This window comes from Trachinotus anak, unplaced genomic scaffold, assembly GCF_046630095.1.
Source record: "Trachinotus anak isolate AG129_WGS33_773 ecotype Australia unplaced genomic scaffold, CSIRO_AGI_Tana_v1 ptg000005l, whole genome shotgun sequence".
Lineage (NCBI taxonomy): Eukaryota > Metazoa > Chordata > Actinopteri > Carangiformes > Carangidae > Trachinotus > Trachinotus anak.
Window position 1 is genome coordinate 12,214,225 of NW_027273856.1, and position 20,178 is coordinate 12,234,402.

At 40.5% G+C, this 20,178-nt stretch overlaps 1 protein-coding gene across 9 annotated transcripts in view; it reads left to right on the top strand.

Moving 5' to 3' along the window:
- Window positions 1-20,178, top strand: part of lrfn2b (leucine rich repeat and fibronectin type III domain containing 2b) — a 173,873-nt gene that overhangs the window by 104,759 nt on the left and 48,936 nt on the right. For 7 of the 9 annotated variants that reach the window (XM_071478333.1, XM_071478332.1, XM_071478330.1 and 4 more), the window contains 2 exons: window positions 3,888-3,992; window positions 11,227-11,326. The gene's annotated coding sequence lies outside the window, so the exon portion shown is untranslated. The remainder of the gene's footprint in view (window positions 1-3,887; window positions 3,993-11,226; window positions 11,327-20,178) is intronic. The other 2 variants (XM_071478335.1, XM_071478338.1) reach the window with 1 other exon arrangement.

Below are 20,178 nucleotides of genomic sequence, written 5' to 3' on the forward strand. Positions count from 1 at the left end.
AATATTTTGACATACAATCCGTATGTGTTCTCTGTACTTACATGTGATAGTAACCTGATGAAAAGAGCAGACAGGACAATGTCAGGCTGCTGCTGCATTGACTCCTTGTAGCAGAATCACAAGAGAGCCAAGACGAGCAGTTCTACCCTATGCCCTGCTTCCACCTCCACTACACCCAAAATAACATGTCTGGAAAGGCTGAAGAAAAGTCTGTCAAAGCCTCCAATAAATCATCAGCATACCTTGAAGTAGGTGAGACACTGACTGAAGTGTGACCACATCTTTTATGTGCGACACAAGAGCTGAATTTTTCTTTCATCGGTTATGTGATCTTTGTCTTTATTTTAATGCAGCCGTTCCCAGAATGCCTCAGTAGATCACTCTGCACTGCTGCTGTGAGTGACAGGTAACTTAACAGGAATAAAATGGGTACAATGATTCAGTGGTGAGCTGGTGCTCAGGTAATGACCTCATAGCTCCTTGGCAGAGCAGCTGCTGGCTTTTTTTCTGGGAGGACTTGCAGGATGGTGATGTCATTATGAGTAGAAAGCCAGTGGTGCCCTGTTTACAGAGAACATGGGACCCTCCCTCACAGTGACTGAGAGACTGCTGCCGGGGACCTGAGGAGACCTCGTGACTCACATCCAATGCAGGAGTGTGTCCTTTATGAAAGAAGATAAAAAGCAAGAATGTGGGCTCAGGAAGTTAGTCCATCTCTCAAGTAGCCTTCACCCCAACCCCCACATAGCCCAGTGTATCAGTGGTCTTATTCTAACAATAGCTAAAATGCTTCATTTGCCATAAATTTAAACTTCTCCTCACCATAACAAAACCACAGCACCTCTTTGTAAATTTTTCAGACAGACATTTTATAATTTCATAAGCATAAATAATGAAATGAGCTTGATCGGGGTTTTGAAGAATCAATTCATGTCTGGTGATAGGTTTGGATTGTTTGCATGGCTGTGAGTGAGAGGGAGAAATTTAAATGAATGAGACAGAAAACTGGAGCAACAGACATCAGTGTCCAGGCTGCTGCTAAAGTCAATTCAACAAGTCTTGCTTGTGATTGTCAGAATTGAGCAGGTCTGAAATGAAGGCTGACTCAGTGTCTTGGAGACCGATTAGGGGTATTGAACCAGTGAATGCATGGTGAGGATGAACATGTCCTCCGTGTGCAGAGCAGTAATTAGAAAGTCAACTGCTCTCTGGAATAATGTTAATCAGAAATCATAATCCATCCTGAGCAGGTGCTGCAGTGGGCATTAGACCGGTGGGAACTCGAGGCTTGTAGGACTTATTGTAATGAGCAGTGCTCTCTCCACTGTGACTGATGGCTTCGTGGTTACTTATGCTTGAAAGAGGAGTTGTGGTGGACAGTGTGTATCACAGTCTGTCCTGGTCTCACATCTGTTCCGTCTGTCCCTCACTCCAGTCAGTGCTGAACTGAAATCTGCCAGCGTGGCAGTTTTTTTGAGAGCATGTTGAGAGTTTTGGTAAAGAAGCTATGGTCGACACAGATCGTCCAAATTCAACTATACACCAGGCTTGTCACTCATAGTGGCCCCTATAAAGTAAAGGTAAATGTAATGGAATCTTTATTGTCCACTGAAATCTGCACAAGCTGTGAGCATTCTGGACATTCTGAGCAGTCAACAAAACAATCACAACAAAAACAGATGAGCAACATCGTGGATGTGCTTTGTTTCCTTTATACCTCCAAATAAAGTGGTAGCTAACCTGGCTAAACGGTTTGCCAGTTTACAGTTGTATGATTGTGTAAATGCTTGGGTTTCTTGTTGCATTAGACCTATTTTTAGTTTGTTCATAATCAGGAAAGTCCAGAGCTGTGAAAGTAAAACCCACATTGGAATAAACCCCAGTGTTTGGAATTCCTGGAGCCTTGGGCTTTAGATTAGCACAGGTCTCTGAAATGTAAAATTAAATAATGACTAGGGTCGTGTCATTGTGTTCTCTGAAAAACACAAGCCAATCTGAAAGACAAAGGCTGTGTGATGCTCTGCAGATGTCAGTTACAATAAAGGTTGTACAGAGACTATGACTCAACACAATCAAGTCTTCAGACTTCAGATTGCCACAGATGGCAAAATCAGCAGTTGACGAAATCAGCTGTTACAAAGAGTACAATACACATGCTGCTCCAGTCATATTACAGCAAATAAAATATAGTTCTGGCAGTTAGTTATAGAATATGGAGCAAACTGAAAAGAAAAGCACCTGCTTGAAAGTGAGGGTTTTAAATTCATCCACATGGATGAACTGCCCCTCAACCTTTCAGTGCGTGAATAATAAGCTCTCAGCATTGTCTCAACACTTTTCAACACCACCATTTGACAGGGCCTTTATGTAGCCTAGGTGAATGAACATTGCATCCCAATGCTGTTAAATGTATGTGAGTCAAACACACTGACACATACAGTTCAGCTGAAGCTCATCTGGGAGTTAGACAGAGTGAATTGGTATATTTGTCCTAGTTACTGTAGATGCAGGTTTGTTGCTGGATTTCCTCCCTGCAGTGCAGCTCATCCATGGTTCAGTAGGGAAACTTTGAACGACAGAATGAATGCACTGAATAAGAACTTTGGATTTTGTTGTGGACAGGAGAAACAATTATAGCAACCAGTTCTCTTAATACACAAATATAATGTGAGTGTTGCATTAAGATGGGCTATTCTGTAACCACACAATAGAGAATAGTTTCCTTTTGGCAGCCTGGTTCAGTTGTTCCTCCTTGTTTCTTGTTTTTCCATTTTTTCTTCTTTTGTCATACATTACATATTTACCAGGAACTTATCAAACCTGTGTCTGGGCCCCACACACACCCCACCTCTTTGCCCATTTTTTGCTGGGAGTGAGTCAGGCACTGCCAAGATGGCGACAGCAGAGCAGCTCACTCTTTAAAACTGCTCTTCAGAAACCTGTGGGTGAAGTCACAGAGGCTATGTCCATCTTAACTTACAGTCCAGCTGATCATGCTGAAGGCATGGTGACCAGAACAACGGACCCCCCCTCAGAAATGGGGAGGGGACACACAGAAGGTAGGGAGGAGGCGACGAGGGAGTGGAGCTGGGTCCAGACAACAGAGACTGATGGAGAACAGTGAGTGTCCCTTCTGTCATGATGGGTAACATGAGTTCACTGAACAGTGAGAGGGACCTCTGTGGGTGTAGTGTTGTGTGTGGTGTGGCTACAGGAAGATCCTCTGGATTCCATTTCCACCATCCTGGCTGTCAGATGGTTCACACAGACTGGAATGAATCTGAGAGGAGCTGCTTTTATTAACAACAGATGGTGCCACCATGGTCATATTACTGTAAAGGAGCATTTCTGCAGGCCAGACACTGAACTGCGAGCCGCTGGACTACTATTATTTACAAAGGTTCTGCTGAGCCAGCTGTCCGTCCACCTCTGTCTCAGTCGTCATTCAGTCCCAGCACCCTATTGCTGCAGTGGGATCAGAGAACTCACCTCAGCAGATCTATGTATGCTTATGTTACACTGTACTGTTTTGTAAATTGTTTTGTGCTAATAAAAGTTAGAGCTGAGATAAAGGGTTTGATAAAGGTTTTGTTATTATTTTGCCAAACAGGATTCAGACTTGAACTGGACCCAGCAGTCTGAACCCAGCCATACTTGCAATGTGCTCTGCTCAAATGAGCTTTTTGTCAGTTCTGTGGCTGAAGCCTCTGGAGTGGAAGCGTCAATGCTAAATACAGAACAGAGGGGATTTGCTCCCAGATCGATGTGTGTTTGACTGTGCGCACACAGAAGAAGTGTGAAGTGATGGGACCAAAGCTACAGTGTAGTTTGTACGAGTGCGTGGAGAGCGGTTGGTTGCTGACGTGTCTCTGTGTGTCTTCCTGCAGGAGGTGGTTGATGGTGAGGATATGCCCTGAACCCCAGACACTGCAGCGGTGTTAAGATGGAGTCCTGACCTCAGGAGGTTTATTCACCTCATCACCAGCTTCACTGTGAGTTTTACAACCAGCCACTGATGTGCCTGGAAAAGTCACATGAAGTCATTCACAAACTGCCCGAACTTCAGATAGAGGCAGGGCAGGCTGGTAGATGTGGATGAAGCTGCTGGAACTGAAAGGTCGTTATTGAAAGGTTAGATTTTAAAGGTGTCTGTAAAGGACTCTCAGGTGTGACTGTGATTATTTATGAATAATAGCAAAGCTTAGCGTAAGGGCTGTTTGCAGGCTACAGCTAAATCACCCTGCAGATTACGGTTTTTAAGAATCAGTATCAACATTTTTCCAATTATTTCTTTGTATATTGATGTGTGGCAGCTACAGTGTGGTTGGTAAGTGAAAGATCATGGTTATGTGAAGAAAGAGCTAGCTTTAACTCTGATTGTGACCAGACACAAACCAAAGGATAACTGGTATAGCTAATGAATAACTTTTTGAGTCTATTTTATGATAATTACCTTGCATTTGGTGCAGTCTATTTGTGCTACATTTTTTCTCATAACTTGAGTGTCATGTCTCCACTGATTTACCAGGGAAAGCAGTCTGTTATTACCACATTCATGAAATTAAATGCTGATACTGAGAGGTCTGTCTGTGTTCATCAACAATCACAGTTGTTGATGAATCTATTGATTATTTTTCTATTGATCAATGAAATTCATCCTTTTAAAATGCCCAGAATGAGTTCCAAGCTGACATCATCAAAGTTAATATAATTTCTGTCAGCTGACTGATCCGTTAGTCAGAACAAACATCCCTCATCATTCACAGGCGGTCCGGAAATTCAGAACTACTTTTCTAACATTCAAGCGTCTGCTTCATCACCTGCGCAGGACTCTAGGGTGACTATGACACTAATGATGATAATGAATCCAATGAGGTTGGTGAAGATTGCAACTTGACAGAGCAGAGGACAGGTATACATGGCCTCTGCAACCAACGTTGTGGATCTCAACAGGAATGCTGGTTTTAATTTTGCTTCTCTTCCTGCTCTTTACACTGGTTTTCCAGCAGCAGTGTATGTAATGTGGTTGGTAGGAGGCAGACCACCAGGGATTGGTTTTTATTCAGGATTAATATTTTAGCAGTAGGCAGACCACAGTGAGCACACTTTGTTCCTTGAAAATTGCCTTTTGAGGGCTCTTTTCTCAGGAAATTTGCACACTGGCCCCAAAACGTCAGCTCTGAATTGTTCTCTCAGGCTGACATGTTGGGGACAAACAGCACAAAACAAAACAGCAATGTGGCCTCACAGTGATATTGTGTAGAAAGGAAAAGCTCCCATCTTAAAAGTCACTGTTCAAAATGCCTTGTCCTGCATTTGGCTTGTCTATGTTATAGTCAGTGAAAAGTGGTCATGGTGTCAGTGCAGTCAGTTTTTCTTACTAACAAATTGTTTTCATCAGAAGTGAGGTCACAGACATTTGACCCTCATGCTGGGATTGTGTTTTTTAACTGTATTTTAGAAGTGAGCTTGTTACTGTGCTGTGCACTGTAATGTACCTGTAATGTAAACAAACCACCTTGTTCCAAGAATAGTGTCAACCAAAATTTCTGACATTTTCAAGTCCCCAATGGTAAATAGATCATAGTGTAATATCCATATGAATCATTTTAATATCAGACAATTATGTACCTCTGAATCTACATTTTAGAAGTAGTTTCTCGGAGAAGTCAAGTCAAGTCAAACTTTAATTTATATATACCACACACGTATAACCTGTACAGCATTAAGACCCCCCTGAATCTTGGAGCAGGAAGTTATGTGGGATCCAGCTTTCCACAGCAGACAAGTAGGTCTCCAGTTCAATGATTCAGGGATCCTTTAGAGGCACATAAAGAGAATCATCAGCAGAGCATTAGAAATGAATTCCATGTCTGTGTGTAATGTGGTCAAGAGGTGAAATATAAAGAGCACAAGACAAGAGTTTGCATCATCTTCACTGACCAGTTAATAATGTTGGTCTAATACCTGGGACTGCAGTCTGTTCTCTGATCCTAACAAGACTGCAGTCACCTCAAACTGTAAATAGTTGGGGCACCTGGTAAGACTGAGGCACAGCCCATATAACTGCACCATCCATGGCTCAATCCCTGCTGCATGTCATAGCCCCATACCATAAACTGAGGTTGTTCTAAATCATCCACTGGTGATGAGGATGGTTCATATTTGTATATGTTTATGGTTTGGTTACGCGTCAGCAGCCAAAAGTAGTTATAGATGAGGAAACATTGTTGTCATGGTGACTTTAACTATTGGCAGGAGACAGGATGTGAACCATGATCTCACTGCAGAGAATCAGACTCAACCACCCATCCTGCCCTCCTCCCTAAGAGAGTTTGCAGTGGTGTCACACTTGGGTTTGGTGCTTATACTAACACTTTTTTTCATAGCTGTCTCTTGTTTGTTTTAGAGCTGAAAAAAAGCTGAAAAAACTAAAATTATTGGAATAATCATTTTCTATTTGGCATTTTATATTTTCTTTTGTCTTTTTTTTGGCATTTCACAGATTTAATTGATTTAATTTAAGAATTTCTTCTCCACAACTTAAATATTAATTGTTGCCGAAATAAAGTACAAAACTGACTACTGGTCATGAGCAGTTTTGGCATTCAGTATTGAGGACTAATAGTAGTTCTACCTTTGCAACTAGTCAGGACTGCCATTAATCACATGAACACAAGTGGTCACTTGTGGACTTAACGCATGGCTTGTTTGAACAAATGACTGTCAGTCTCTGTCATCAACATTACGTTATTCTGCAGCAGCTAATTAGGACCCATGGTCATGTTTTGATAGGTGACCTCTGGGGGCTGAAGTAATAATGTAAGGAGCAAAGGAGGAAGTCAGGTGACGTAGTATAAGAGGCAACAAACTCCATGTTCAGAGAAGGGTGGGGTGGATGGATGGGACCTCTGAGTCTTGCTCCATCAATACAAAGAAATTAAATTAATAAATAAAAAACTTCCTGACTTGTTTGACTTACATGTTGTATAATATGCAATGACAGAATATGTTATTAAAAATGGAGACAACTGTTTTTCTACAAAGAGGAAGTTTTGTCAGGTACTGTTTACTTCTATTTGTTCTTCTATTTCTTAAGGGCCTCTGGTCATTTAGCAGGAAACCTGTCTTGCTTTAAAATGGGCATTAAGAAGAATGCTTCCACTAGTTTCCCATTAGTTGAAATATTCTGCAATGAAAAAGAGCATATATGTCCAGACAGAGTTTACAGTGAGCCAGGGGAGGTGAGTGTGGTACATGGATCAGACCAGGCAATAATGCAAGTAGGGAGAAAAATAAGAGCCTCTTATCTACTAGTGAATTTCTCATTGTTTTGCTGTGTTCAAGGACCTTTTTTTTCCTGAGAAAAGCAGTGGAAAAGGAAAGAAAAAGAATGAACAATAATCACTTGAAAAAAGACATACACCTCTATCTCGTGCTTTGTAATGGGAGCTGAGCCCTTTGAAAACGTGTTCCCCTATTTAACAAGTCATACAACACACACCTATTAAAGCTTTCCATCAAACTCATTATCTTTCATCTCTGTTAATTGATTTATGAAAAGCCTTTCATCTTGATAACCTAAAGCTAATGAGCTTTGCAGGTATACCATGGTGTAATCATAGAAAGTAGGTTATTAAACATTTTGGTGCAGCAGTGGTTTTCTGTCAGGATGGATTAGCTTCATTTCAGGGAGAAGCTTCCTCACACAAAGGCCTCCCACAGCACAGAATGTATTAAATACACACACACACACACACACACACACACACACACACACACATGTATGTATATATATATATATATATACATACATACATACATAGTGCTCCCTGCTCCTGTGCCTGATCACAAGCTTCCTTACTGCAGGATATGAAACCCTGTCTCCACACCATAACTCCACACAGTGATGTGTGGGATTAACAACCCTTTATACTTAACTTTTAATTCCACAAGTGACATCTTAACATAATTGTGGTATGACAATGAAAAGGTGTTTATGATGCCTTTTTGCACCATATATATGAAGTGTTCCAGTGTCAAGCATTACATGGTCAATTAATGATCTCAGTGTTTGTTCAATTCAACATTTGGGTCTCATGTGTAAGTGAGACCTAACTGTGGTGCCTCAAATTCAGTTATTGTTTTCAACCATCCACAGACATTTGACAGAAATTCAGATACATTTCTAACATTTGAGATTTTCTGTTTACATGAACTCAGTGATTATCTATAGGTTTGGGCCCCTTCAACCACAAACCTCTCTCCTCTGATGTAATTTAAATAAGACATTGAATGGAGTGTAGATATGAGTGAGTGGACTTGTATAGTAATGTACGTATAGCACAGTAAAAACACAGTAAAAATACAGTGAATGCTCATATTTGTTTTGCAACAGCTGTTATATAATGAAATGATGACTGAGGAGATTGGTGCTGTTTGATGCACTGACCCTTTGATTTTAATGTGATTTATGCACGTGTGTTGTGACTATTATACACCTTCACACAGCTTGTGCACTGTTCAGATCTAATTTAGCTGTATGGACACTGCAGCAGTAACATAACTGCTCCTTCGTAATTTCATGTGTAAATATTCCTGTGTGTGACTCAGCACTTCAAGCACATTAATTGTGCATTATTGCTGCAAGTTTTGGCCAGTTGTGATTTTCAGGGGAACCAGTTTTTGGGGCACTCCCCAAAAAAACCTTTTTGTGTTGCGAATCCAAAGGGCGCATTCAGCTGCTTTTAATTAAGCTCATGCTATATCAATAGAGAACCTTGTGTGTAGCCCTCTGCAGGTGAAGACCTACTCTGGTAAAGATGAGTCTATACAGCAAAAAGTACTTGCAAAGATGATTTCAGTCCGGGCCATGCTAACCAGCTATCCCTTCAGCCCCTGGCATTGAGACTTGGATCAAACCAGAAAACACTGATACTACAGCTGCGCTCTACACTAACTACACATTCCTCCCATATCTCCCGTCTGTCCCAGCAAAGAGGCAGAGGTGGCTTCCTAATTTCCAACAAATGGAAATTCTTATTCATTCAGCTGTGTGGAAAGTCACCTCTTCTGAGCACCATGTTGTTATGAAAATGAAATATGAAATAATGAAATAAAAGATACCAGGTAAAACTAACATGATAGATATTGAAAACAATCAGAGGACTAAAGGTACACAAGTAAACTGATCGGTAATTTCCACTCCGAGGACATGGTTAGGTTAAACCATGAAATGTAACCATGAAAGACCATGAAATACCATCTAGTTGGAAGCACACCAAAAACAGGGAAGCACTCTAAAACAGGGATAAAGTCATAAGTGATTATTAGTAAATTAGCCTGTCTATGAGTTGCTTTATGTATTTACATTACCTTCAGTCAGCCGGTTTCATTAGCGGTTCTCACCTCTGTATTCAGGGGCACAGTTCTGTTCAAAATGGGTATGGGTTTGATTTTGCTGCAATGTGAGGTGGCTTCTCTCAGGTGAGATGAACACATATTTCTCAGTACACTCATCCTTTAATACATCATTAGCTTCTGTTTTCTTTGAACTGGTCAGTTTGAAACATACATTTTGTGATACATGTGCCACATGGAAGCAGAATGAGTTCAGTCCAGATCTGGATGGCAAAGAGCTCAAAACTATCCAATATTTAACAAAAAAGCTAATTTAAGATTAAAGACCCCTGAGATTTATCTCATAACCCAGAAACTGCTCACAACAGAGCAAAATTTTTGTAACCAGATACAACAGTAAAATGCTGCTTACACACTAATACAATCAGTATTAACAATCTAATAAAGTCACTATACTTATATATAAATACTTTTACTTTGACACTTAAAGTAAATTTTTCTAATAGTACTGCTGTGCTTTTACTAAAGTAGAATTTTGAACACAGGATAACCCTGTATGCTGCAGCATTAAGATCTCCATTCATTAGAAGTACAGGGCCAATAGACCAAACCAGGAAAACCAGACTTAGACTAAAAGTCCACCTACTGTTAGCCACACATGAAGTAGCGGGTTCATGGAGGATGGAGCTTTGAGCTCACATGTGCATGATCATCAGTCAGTGTAGACAACACTGGACTCACATCATGTCCACACAGGAACTGATCTCATTTTGTGCTCAGTTGCTTGTGTCCATGTTTAACACTTGGAAGCTGTTTCCCAAGCTTGGCCTTGCATGGGATAGCACATTTTGATCTGTCTATTTTGGAATTGACAGAAACTAATACTTCACAGAATAAGGAAGGGTGTGATTACTCAGTTGTTACAAGTGGGATGAATATGCAGATGCAGGTGTCATGAGGCTGGTCTCTGACAGGCTGACTAGATGCGTGCGTCCTATTTACATTCTGTAAATGATTGTGGGATCAGGCTGCCTTGTCAGCACATCTCATCAGCTTATTCTCCCAGACAGGATTTGCAGATATTGACAGGCCTGCCTAGGGTACTGTTCTGTTATTCACAGTGTGAATTCACCAAAGACACAAAGAAAGTACCCACTACTCCTAAATATGCTGCTTTCTTCTGTTTCCTAGGCAAGATTCCTGCCAAAGGAACAATGATGAGTTGCAATGCCCATCTGAGGGCATCCACATTGTGTAACCTCAGCTGGGTTGGGTTGCTGGAAACAGATATGACATCACAACTAACAACAACAAGAAAAATATGCAGTCCTTCTGGTGATACTGAAGCAAATTCTATCAATGTAATCCACTCTGAACAGAAACATTCACTAAATAGCTAAAATGTAAAATGTGTAAATTAACTGTAAATGTCGCCGCTGCGAGAACCAAAGGTATTACCATTCATCTTCGTCCCAGCAGAGCTTCCATGGAGACTAGTTACAGTGACACTGATGCTACAGGAACTGATCTCGGGAGAGTTTGTCAGCACTGGAACTGTCTGTTCTGCCATTAATCATAGCTGGACGGGAAGCTACTGTATTTGAGCAGAAGATCAAATTCCACTTTAAACGTATTTCCTCAAGTGTGTGAGTGATATGAAACTTTCTGTATGTTCCTGTTTTTGCATATAGGCATGTACATTCATTAATAAATGAACTAAACCATGTGAAAACATTCGTGTTGTTCTTGATGTATGTGTTTCTGCAGGGTGCTTGTTAGAGTCCACATGCCTGCCTGTGTGAGTTTTGTTTATGTCTGACAGACCATGTCTCAGCTGAAGGTGTGCTGTCATCCTGTGTTCTCCAGGTCGTCTTTTTCTGTTGGTGTAGGAGGGAGAGACGTGGAGGCTGTGATTAGCGGGCTGGGCCTATGAGTGAACCTATGGCAGAGAGGCAGCACAGTACAGGTAAGAACTGCCAGAAACACAGAGGGACAATCTGTGCCCAACAGAAACACAACAAAACAGACAAACTCTAGAAGGACATACCTGGGGAGGGAGCCTTCTGTTGCACAACGTAGTACACTATGACTAACAATCTGAAGCCTGCCTGGCAGCCCTTAGAGGTACCATTACACTCAGTAATACAAGATTGGTAGACAACATTATATTGATGATAAGTCAGACTGATACTGATTCTGATATGTGGGAGTTAAGAGTCTACAGCCACCGGACTGCTCTGTAAAGATAGTGTGCTTTTAGCTAAAGTCAGCATGCTAACATTCTTAGAGTGACAATGCTAACATCCTGTTTAACATCTTAGCATGCTAACAGTTCTTCAGGTTTTTGTAACTTAATAATGTGATACAGTAATGTGGTAACTTTTTCAGTGACAAGTAGTTTAAGGTAACACAATTTGAAATTCAGTTATTAAATTCAGTAATGGCTTCAGTTACTTTGATAACAGACTGGTCCATTGTTGTGTTGAAGTCTGTTCCTCCGATCATATGGGCTTACCCTTACCTTAACTTCAATATAACCTTATCCATGACCTCAACCAGTTATCTCTGCTAAACCTAACCATAACCTAACCTAACCTTAACTTCAACCACTGAGGTCAGTGGTCTGGAAAGGGAACAGACTGTGACACAGGTGGTGTGGGGTGAGCTGTAGCCTCTACCAAAAAAGGGAAATGTGACTCCAGCTAATTCCAAGGCTGTCTTATTTAAATATTGTCAGCATATGTTTAACAGCACTTCTGAGGGGGGGACCTCTGGAGAACTGTGTGCAGGCACTGAGACAAAGCTCGGTGCTGAATGGTCAGTAAATCCCTATTCACTGTCACATTAAACAGCCAATACAAACAATGCGACATGTGCGTGTGCAGGGTTTCAACTTGTTTAAAGGCACTTGTCACACAGCTGACAGCTAAGTAAAGAAATTACCGTATTTTCCGCACTATAGAGCGCACTGGATTATAAGGTGCACTTTCAATGAATGGTCTATTTTCTAACTTTTTTCATATATAAAGCGCAACGGACTATAAGGCGCATTAAGCGAAACAAGACAGTCAGATAAGTCAGTCAAACTTTATTTAACGCGTTCACAATAACTCTCAACATTGTTCAAACGTTAATGAGCGTATTCACAATAACTCCCAAATTGTTCAGTTGTAACATGTAAAAAAACACAGTCTGATACCGCTAAATCAAACGTTAGCGTATTCACAATAACTCCTTATAGGTCCTTATACACACACACTGTAATATTATGGTGAAGCACAGTATGTATTACTCCGCGATGCTCCTGACTACAATAGCCGTAATGCTGCAAGCGGTGCGGCTTTGTAGTTTGCCAAAGTCATACTAAAACATTTTGACAGAGCGCCGTGAGCACCGTGTGCCACACAAAATCGCTTCGAGGTCAGTAAACACAACCAGAATTAATCCATATATAAGGCGGTCCGGATTATAAGGTGCACTGTCGTTTTTTGAGAAAATTAAAGGCTTTTAAGTGCGCCTTATAGTCCGGAAAATACGGTAATGTAACACATTGCTGATGAAACTGATTACAGTTTTTAATTCACTTACCCAAAACATAAAGCAAAACTAAAGTGAATCAATTAAATTTTTTGTCCTGATGATGGTGCTTGATCAGAAGTCAGGAGATCACAAAAATCAGTAAGATAAATCCTCTAAGGACAATTTTAACAAATTTAATGGCAATCCAATTATTGAGACATTTAACGCTGACCCAGAAATGTCAACCTGATGGTTGCAACTAGGAGAAAAGACAGGGAACCACCAAGGTCAGGAGGATTCATCCCTAGGGACCATGGATGTCTGTAAAAAACTGTAAGGCAATCCAATCAGTAGTATTTAAATCTGGACTCAAGAGCCACCTGATACAGTGCATTCGGAAAGTATTCACAGCACTTCACTTTTTCCACATTTTGTCATGTTACAGCCTTATTCCAAAGTGGATTAAATTCTTTTTTTACCTCAAAATTCTACACACAATACCCCATAATGACAAAGTGAAAAAAGTTTGCTTAAAATTTTTGCAAATATATTAAAAATAAAAAACAAAAAAAATCACATGTACATAAGTATTCACAGCCTTTGCCATGACACTCCAAATTGAACTCAGTTGCATCCTGTTTCCACTGATCATCCTTCAGATGTTTCTACAACTTGATTGGAGTCCACCTGTGATAAATTCAGTTGATTGGACATGATTTGGGAAGGCACACACCTCTCTATATAAGGTCCCATAGTTGACAGTGCATGTCAGAGCACAAACCAAGTCCAAGGAATTGTCTGTAGACCTCTGAGACAGGATTGTATCGAGGCACAGATCTGGGGAAGGGTACAGAAAAATTTCTGCAGCATTGAAGGTCCCAATGAGCACAGTGGCCTCCGTCATCCGTAAATGGAAGTAGTTTGGAACCACCAGGACTCTTCCTAGAGCTGGCCGCCCGGCCAATCTGAGCGATCGGGGCAGAAGGGCCTTAGTCAGGGAGGTGACCAAGAACCCAATGGTCACTCTGACAGTGCTCCAGCATTGCTCTGTGGAGAGAGGAGAACCTTCTAGAGGGACAACCATTTCTGCAGCAATCCACCAATCAGGCCTGTATGGTAGAGTGGCCAGATGAAAGCCACTCCTCAGTAAAAGGCACATGACAGCCCGCCTGGAGTTTGCCGAAAGGCACCTGAAGGACTCTCAGACCATGAGAAACAAAATTCTCTGGTGTGATGAAACAAAGCTTGAACTCTATGGCCTGAATGCCAAGCGTCATGTCTGTAGGAAACCAGGCACCACTCATCACCTGGCCAATACCATCCCTACAGTGAAGCATGGTGGTGGCAGCATCATGCTGTGGGGATGTTTTTCAGCAGCAGGAGGGAAATATGAACGCAGCAATGTACAGAGTCATCCTTGTTGATAACCTGCTCCAGAGCGCTCTGGACCTCGGACTGGGGCGAAGGTTCATCTTCCAACAGAACAACGACCCTAAGCACACAGCCATGATAACAAAGGAGTGGCCAGAGCCCAGATTTGAACCCAATTAAACATCTTTGGAGAGATCTGAAAATGGCTGTTCACCACACTCCCCATCCAACCTGATGGAACTTGAGAGGTTCTGCAAGGAAGAATGGGAGAAACTGCCCAAAAATAGGTGTGCCAAGCTTGTAGCATCATACTCAAAGACTTGAGGCTGTAATTGCTGCCAAAGGTGCTTCAACAAAGTATTGAGCAAAGGCTGTGAATACTTATGTTCATGTTATATTTTTGTTTTTTATTTTTAATAAATTTGCAGAAGTTTCAAGCAAACTTTTTTCACTTTGTCATTATGGGGTGTTGTGTGTAGAATTGAAATGAAGTAAAAAATGAATTTAATCTACTTTGGAATAAGGCTGTAACATAACAAAATGTGGAAAAAGTGAAGCGCTGTGAATACTTTCCGGATGCACTGTATATAAGCTGTTTGTTCTTTTACAAAGACACATAACATAAACAAGCATCACTGATATTATTACCATTACCTGAACTGTGCCTAAGATTTGAAGTGAGTAGTACCTTTATAGTGTAAAGATTAACTTAGTAATGAACGGTGGAGTGAACATTTATCCAAATTTCAAAGGCTGAAATTATCATTATATATGCACATTTTTGCCTACTTAAGATTTTATGTTTTATTGTCTGATCTAAAGCTATAATATGTTATATAATATGTTTCTGAATCAACCTATGTTACATGTTTTGCTGAGTTGTGTACTTCACATCAATCCTCAAACCTAGACAAATCTGTGATTCTGTCTTTTGTTATTGTTTTGATTGAAAGACCCCATGCTGTCAGAAAATGACATATTGTGTGTTTAATTGAGCCAATGGTTGCTAATGGACAAAAACTCAGTCATGTTTCTGGCACACACCCATCTTAAATCAAGCCTTCTGAGCTAGGACTGACCCTCAGTGTCCTCCTTCTGATTGGCAGAGTTGACCACAAGCTAGAGGTTTTGAGATAAAGTACATTACTTTTGATTGCTGAGACTGACTACAGCATTTTGGGATTCACATATTCAAAAAGCTGCAGTGACAAGACTGTGCGGAAAAGGGCTTTCCAGAGGCTGCAGTTCTGTTCATTATGTAAGTCATGTTTGCAACAGACTTCCTGCCCATGTCAGTGGATAGAAAACTCTCACTTTTTAAAACTACATCATGCTGTTCTCCTGAGATACTCTGTTATTTGGGTAAATCCTAATCTCAATTCAAACAGATCATGCGTTTTGTTGTTGCCTCCTCTACCTACTAAATGCCTTTCTATTAGGGACAGTATGAAAATTAACAGGGTGGGGAGGGGATTGAGTCTTATATTTCATTCTATTAAAAAAGAAAGACCCTCTTTATCTTTACTTATATTTTCATTGGACCCTTCTCCTGACACTGAAAACAAAATGCAGTACCCTTCCCCCAAGGCCTCAAAGCAACAGGTCAGGTCTAGAGTTCCTAAATGAATGGATTACTATCCAACAAACCGTGAACATTGCCACTATATCCCCAACCCCGTCCAGCCCAGTCTAATCCAGCCCAGTCCAAACCAGGGCAGTCCAGTGCAGTCCAGCCCAGTGCAGTCTGGTCCAGCCCTGGCTGACGTGTGAAGCCAAGAGAAAGTTGTAGCAGTATTCATTTTGACTGTTAGACCTAAATTTGATGTTTGGTGAACTGAAAAAGATGCTGATGCCCCACAAGTTTGTTGTTGTTTGTTTTTGCACCACTCCAGATTCCAAATAATACAAATAAATATGAATTGATTATTTACTGTTGTTTCCTGGGAGAGCTGCTGTCGATGGAGAAGATGTTTGAGAGAAAAGATTCATTAAATCTTGACTACAAAATTTTAGATAAATTAAATACTCCAAATGGTAGCCAAGTTTAAACAGCAGCAGCAAAAAAAAAAGTAGCCTACTGGATGAGGGCATTTCCCAAAATGCATCATCAGATACAGGTATTGCACGCATTCATTCACAAAAGTGAATATGGTTTTGAAGCTTTCTCTGCAGTCTGGCTTGTTGCACAGGTGTAGGGAAGGGATTGAGAACTGTAACATTTCTGCCCATCCAGTTTCCTAATAGTAAAACTTTATATGAATTACATTTGATCGTGTGACCTGGGATCGTGTGACCTGGGATTCTGGCACAATTGAACCAATCAGGTTGAATGATACTGAGTCACATAACCAGGCAAGTTAACCAGGTTTGTTTTGGAGCATCTCACTCTGGTGCATCACTTGTGTTTCAGGACCAAAGTGATCCACTGAAACAACATCTTTTTGGTTAGTTTGGCTGAAGAAAAGATGAAAAAATGTGCACTCAGATCAGTTTGTAGAACTGCAGAACTGATAATATTTGTCATTTTCTAAACTGTCAACAGCGATAATCCCTTAGTGTGATGTTAGTGAAATATACTCACAGCTGCTGTATATAAATAACAGTTCATGTGCTAGTTAGAGTGGGAGAAATAGGTCTAGGTTGAGGAGAGCAGTTGATACATGAGGAGGCTCTTTCAGTGCTGTGGGGTTCACCATTCCTCAGGCTGACCTAGAGATGTCCTTAGAACTGACAGATGCTTGACTTTAAATGCATTGACAGCAGATGCCTCTTTCATCCACAGAGGGCCATGCATCACCGTGAGTCCTCAATCTGTAGAAAGTTGGGACAGGAGGCCATCAGTCAAATAAAAGATCCAACAGAAGAATGTTGAATGCATTCACTGCAAGTGAAATGTCTTTTTTTAAAGTGTAAATGACTTTATTTGTAAATATGTCAGTGAGTTTTATTGCAGAGATGTAGTAGTATTAAAAGTGGCTTATTTCTATAAACCCAGTGCCAAAAAAGCTGGGACTCTGTATAAAATGTAAATATAAACAGAATACAATGATTTACAAATCATGTATACCCATATTGAATTAAAAATAGAACAAAGACAACATATTAAATGTTGAAATGCTGACATTTTATTGTTTTATGAAACATATTTGCTCAATTTGAATTTGATGCAGCAACACATTTCAAAAAAGTTGGGACAGGGCAACAAAAGACTGGGAAAATTGTGTAAGGCTAAAACACACCTGGTTGAATATCTCATAACTAATTAGGTTAATTGGCAAGAGGTCAGTAAATGATTGGATACAAAAAGAGGCTCCAGAGAGGCAGAGTCTCTGTGCAGTGAAGATGGGGAGAGGTTCACCACTCTGTAAAAGACTTTGTGGGCAAATAGTGCAACAATTAAATAACAATAACAATTTAAGAATAATGTTCCTCAACGTAAAATTGCAAAGAATTTGTGAATTTCAGCATCTGTGGTTCATAATATCATTAAAAGATTCAGAGAATCCGGAGCAATCTCTGTAGGCAAAGGGACAAGGCTGAAAATCAGTACTGGATGGTCGTGATCCTCAGGACCTCAGGCAGCACTGCGTTAAAAACAGACACGATTCTATAGTGGAAATCACTGCATGGGCTCAGGAACACTTCTGAAAACCTCCATCTGTGAACACTGTTCATATCTTCATCCACAAATGCAGGTTGAAACTTCTCTGGGCCTGAGCTCATTTAAGATGGTCTGAGATGAAATGTGGTCTGAACAAAGATTCTTTTTGGAAATCATGGACACCTTGTCCTACAGAGGTGAGGCTCCATTAATGCTGAGCAGGAAATACAGGTTTTGCAGCATTATATGCTGCCATCCAGAAAACATCTTTTTCGGAGAAGTCCTTGCATATTTCAGCAAGACAATGCCAAACAACCTTCTGAGCGTATTACAACAGCATGGCTTCGTAGTAGAAGAGTCCGAACACTAAACTGACCCGTCTGCAGTCCAGACCTGTCATGCACTGAAAACATTTGGAGCATCATGAAACAAAAAATATGACAAAGGAGACCCCAAACTGTTGAGCAGTTGAAAGCCTATATCCTATAGAATGTGACAACATTTCACTTTCAAAACTCCAGCAACTGATCTCCTCAGCTCCCAAATGTTTACAGAGATGCACAAATGTTAAAATCATTTTATATTTTAAATACTGCATTTGCTAGCTGCTAATAACTAACAAAGCTAAATAGCCAGCTAATACAATCATAAGGCTGCCCAAAAAACAGTAGCTACTTGAGCTTGCCTGAGCTCAGTATTGAGCCGGGTCTTTACTGGATGTTGAATATATCTGTTATTCTAGAACATTTCTCTGCTTCCTCCTTCAGTATTTGTACTTTTTAATTCCAGCCGTCTCTAGTCAGTCTGGTCCCGGCCCCCAAATGCCAACAGCCTACTGATTACATTACTGCCTGTACTTGACTCACTCAGTCATTTAAAAAATAATGTGTTACAACATAAATGTGTCAGATTAGCATTATATCAAGTATTGACATGGTTTTGATTGTGAGGTCCAGATTCAGATGATAAACAACAGTATGTCATGTTTAACTGTTGTTAGACTGTTAAGTTTTCAGATCCTCATTAATATCCACCTGCTGTTGTATATTCAGCTGAACAACTAACTTCTAAATTATGATTCAATCACCTAGATCAATTATATACATAAAAACCCACATTCTGGTCTTTTTGGACAGAAGAAAGACAGTAAAAGACACAGCCCAAAAGTGCTGATTTTGTTAATAAAAATTGTGATGAAATATATATATATTTTTTCAACATTAAACCAAAACCGTACCAATTTACTTTAATGTGTGAGACATGTGCTGCATGCATCATGTTCAACACTCTCATACAGCACACAAGGCATAGGGAGATGGCTGGGGTCCAAGATGGCAGAATTTTGACCCTTGACATGAAGGTTCACAGCTTACATCCTGCTGAGCCATTGACACACTGTGATGAAGGTTGGGGAACACTCAGCAGCAAGACCACTGACCATAACCACATGCACAAACAAGAGAAGGAATATGAGAGTGAAAGGAAGGTTAGGCTGTGCATAGCATAGACACCCATCCCCCACCCCTGTCACATCTGCTTTAACAGAATTTCAATGACAGTCACTTAGATCATACTATATATAGTGCAAAGGATGATTCAGCATTCAGCATCATAAAGCTTAAACCTCTTTTGTCCTGATACACTGGTGTGTACGCTGGTGTTGCTTCAGATTTCTACCCAGGAAGTTCAGAGCAGAGTTGCACATTTTCTCTCTCAGGGAAATGAAATTTTCCCCTGACAGGATTTCTTGTATTTTTTCAGACATATTCTTTCAGTCAGGTCCTCTTATCCCCGAAGAGCCGCAGTGGCAACAGCAGCTAAGTGGATCAATCTGAGAATTGCCCGTGAAATTCAGAGCATCCCCAGGCTGAAGTCCTTCTGATTACTTTTCACGGATAATGTGAGGATTTTACACACAACACCAAGAGTACACAACCTGGCACACCTTGCAAATATTGAGTTGCATCCTATTACAAACCTCAGCTGGCTGGAAGCTTCAGAAGTCTTTTCAAATCACTTCTCAGTTCATCTACATCTCCCATTCAGGACTGATGCAGATGGGATCCTGAAGTCAATGAAGGATCAGACTTTTCTCTTGCCCTCATTCCATCTGTCAATTTCATTTACAGCCTAAACTAAATGTTGTACTGCTCTCCTTTTTCAAAAGTGTGCCAAAGGTTTTTTACTGAACACTAGGCCACTTCTATGACTGATGTAACTGTTCACAACACAGTAGATATTTGTGAATGTATTTCTTGTAAAGTAATTTAACTAAGATACAAATCTGGGACCATTGCATAAAAGCCATTTGCAAGTACTGTTTACAG